A 3,850-nucleotide genomic window follows, 5' to 3' on the forward strand; every position below is an offset into this window, starting at 1 on the left:
TATGTCAATTTGTATTTAAAGTTTGGAATCTGCAATAGAGAAAAGATTTTTATTTTGAATCAGAAACAGTCGAGTAGGATTCTCAAAATTTCGATCAAGATTTGAAATTTTTTAGAGTTGTTATTGAAGTTTAACTGTCTTTCACTTTAAACTTTTCAGTAACGCTCGAAGATACCAGAAAATTTTTTTTATTAGGAACACCTTTTTTGCTGTTATATACTTTTATCGTCAAGTTTTCACAAAAAAGTGAAATTTTGAACTAAATAATAAAATATTCAATTGCAAAAGGTGAATTTTCAACCAAAAGTACGATAGTAGACCCATTGAATAAATTAATGAACAAAACTTATCCATTTTGACGGAAAAAATACGATTGTTCTTATCGAGACGCACACTTTAACCGAATGAAGTGAATTTGTTTAATGTTGATGCGAAGAAACCTTCCTAATTTTTCTAATACAAACTTGTGCATAAGCGAAGATTCATCGGCGAAACAAAAATGACCAAAACAAATCTTTATTGGGGTAACAAAATGACTATGAGTGTTTTAAGTTTTTTTAGTTAGTTATTTATTCTTTACAGTATTTAGCGTCGAATGCTATTCTTTGCTTCAAAATTCTGTACATTTCATTTTATATAATTATAAATTTTCCAACATGTTTATTTGTAGAAGAATTTGAATTTGACCTCGCGCCATCACAACCGGGGTTAGGTTGGGTTGCAGGTTTCATTAGTTCGACACGCGCGGTCACTGAAAAAATTTCAAAGGAATACGTTTTATTGTTAACTATCAATGATTTAAAAAAATTTCATGAGCTGAACTTGAACCAGAAATAGTTTAAAAAACTATCGGAAAATAAGATGTGAAAGTCCTAAAATGGTACCTCTGGACTAAAAAAGAGATTAAATATAGTTTCCAGATTTTGTATTTTTTTTAAAATTCAGGTTGCAATACAAAATTTAATTTCTCATATGATAATGCATATTCTGCACTTTAAAAAACATTAATTAAATTAACGTGTTGCACAAAGAACTGCGATTACACCTTGTTTAGTCGATTTCGACTTCGACTAATCACAAGATACAAATCGATTCATTTCAAATTCTATATACGTTACAAGGGAACTAAAACAGAAACTTTTCAGTACTAAGACATTTCGAATTGGTAAAATGTTATTTGTTTAATCCAGCCTAATTTAAAGTTTTTCTGGAATTTTCTGGCACGCCGTGTACTTGTGCTTTAGCAAAAATTGTTTTTCAATGAAAATTCTGAGAAATGTATTTTTTCTTTTTCTCCGTACGTTTGCAGAAAATTTAGGATTATTTGAATTTGGTACGGTTTGAAGAATTATATTTTATTTTATTTTCAGGAAAGATAAACATTTTGGGAAAAATGTTGTTGTCTTGCGCAATTTTATGAGGTACTTCGTTACTATTAATTTAAAGCTCTTTACGTTTCCCCCCCGCCTGTTTTAAATGATAAGTTTAAAACTTTATTTTTTTTCGATACTCTCTGTATCCATGCTAAAAGAAATATGCGTGTAGCCCTGAGTACATAGAAAAAAGAGTCTTTACGACAAAATACGTGTCTCAGATTTTGCCTCACGAAAAACAATATATTTCAACTTTAAATAATTTTGTAAAATTACTAGAATTCGAAACGTGAGTGAATTCACAAAAAGTAACTCTTGCCTCACAAGCAATATAAAAAAGTTAGGAAATGCAAGAGAGATTGAAAAAGTATAAGGAAATGAAGACAACAAATAAAATAAAATAATTTGGCAAATCGTAAAGTCACGACATTCTTTTACATACCAGGGGTCGCATTTGCTGGTCGTCTCGAGGATAATATTAGCACCAGTTAGAAGAGCCAGTGTCATAAAAACTATGAAGGAAATAACTGTCGGAATCATTTTTTTGAGAAATGATTATACTTCTTCTGCGTTTTTCGCGGCTTTTATACTGTCGAAAGTCGTATATTTAACCACACTAGGACAAATTTTATCAACGAAAACTAAATTACAGTAAATGTATTTCTGAAATAAGATAACAAAATGCGTCATAATTTCCTAATGGGGGGGGGGGGGGAGATTAGCTAATCAACTGGCTACACATACCCAGCAAGCGTTCGAAAAAACGTAAAACCCATTTTTTAGTGTCCATAAGTATTAACCCCCCCTTCCCCATACATATATCTCACCTAATTTTTTGGACTAGATTTTGGTCGCGAATTCATTTGGATGTGATCCAAAAATAACGTAATATAATTGAAGAAGATTGGGGGAGGGGATAAAATCTTAGATTTTTCATGAATTTAAAGTATTTTACCTTTCAAACAAGTAGTTAAATTCTACACTAAAAATATGAATTCTCAATAAGCAAATGTAATAGTTGATGCCTTAGCCAAGAAAATATTTTTATTTCAACCCAAAACAGTTCAATGAATCAGAAAAATGTTTAAGAGGTATTGATTTTTTTGATGAAAACGGATTTTCAGTCAAGAAGGGAAAAAGAATATCATACAAGATCTTGAATTTTGAACCAAAAATGATTTGTATTTTCAACTGGAAAGAAAATTTTTAATAAAAGAATAATTTTATACTGAAAGATACGTATTCACAAATATAAGAATGAATACTGTAATTTTTTAACGTATATATGAATTTCGAACTAGAATATTTATTTCGGCAAATACCAAATAGTTGAATTTTCAACTTGTAAGGGATAATATTTGAACCAGAAATGGAATAATTATATTTGCAGATATAAAGTTGATTTTGTATAAAAAAATTCGAAACACCTCGAATTGAACAAAAACATTAATTTTCAACAAGTGTTGATTCTTTGGTCAATGGAGAAGGAAAAGGTTGCACAAAATGTTAAATTTTTAAAACATCAGTTTTCAATAGAAAAATTGATTAAGAGCAAATTTACAACAGAATATTAGAATTTTGAAAACAACAAAGTTAATTTTCAACCAAGTAATTTACTGCTGAATTATCAAACTCACGACTGTAGTAAAAGTTCGTCATTATCTGAAACCAAGATCATAAAATTTGGTTTGAATTTTTATCTTCTCAATACAGGATGCTTTTACTTTGTCAAAAACAATTTTGTAGACTTTTTATTTGTTCTTATATTTACTTTTGTAATGCGGCCAGAAAATACCAAGAAATATTTTTGATTGAGAATGTATTCTTATAGGTATTCAGTTTAATTGATTACTGAATTATTAAATTCACGAATGTGGTGGAGGTTTGGAATTATTTTTCAACAAGTAAATAACGTTTTTTTAGTATGCTATAAATATGTAGCAATTTTCAAAGACCTATTTTTATATTCACATAAATAAAAGCTCATACCGAAAAAGCATTCTAAACGCAATCCTTTTTATATTAATAATTCCATTACAAAATTAGTTTGAATTAACGCCAAAGCAATCGTTATTCCTCATTTTTTTTAAATACCCTTTTCAATTTCAATAGTTAAAAATGGTATTAAAACAAAATTTGGATTTATAGAAAAATGAAGTTAATTTTCAAGGTAGTTTAAAAATATCATGGTGACGTCAAAAATGGGAAGGTCCTTCTGCTTTAGGGTTAAAATTTGTTCTACAATTTTATTATAGGATCGCCTAAAAGAAGAAACAAAATATGCAACCATAAAATTTTAACATATAAAGAAGCAACGCACGATATGAAAAGAAAAGTTTAGAAAAGAAAGACGTTGATTTTTAATGAAAAACAACACTAGAAATAAAAAATTGCAATTCTCAGCCAAAACAAACCAGTTAGGGAAAAAGTAAGGAGAGAAAAGTGTTCGTTTGAAAAAGCGCTATGAAATTTCATAA

At 28.9% G+C, this 3,850-nt stretch overlaps 1 long non-coding RNA gene across 1 annotated transcript; it reads right to left on the minus strand.

Moving 5' to 3' along the window:
• Window positions 1-545: 545 nt before the first annotated feature.
• On the minus strand, window positions 546-2,009 carry LOC117176870. The gene is made up of 2 exons (XR_004467630.1): window positions 1,816-2,009; window positions 546-751 (listed from the first exon to the last, which is right to left on the minus strand). It is a non-coding gene; the product is annotated as an uncharacterized LOC117176870 (long non-coding RNA).
• Window positions 2,010-3,850: the final 1,841 nt, after the last annotated feature.

Source organism: Belonocnema kinseyi, chromosome 7, assembly GCF_010883055.1.
Source record: "Belonocnema kinseyi isolate 2016_QV_RU_SX_M_011 chromosome 7, B_treatae_v1, whole genome shotgun sequence".
NCBI lineage: Eukaryota > Metazoa > Arthropoda > Insecta > Hymenoptera > Cynipidae > Belonocnema > Belonocnema kinseyi.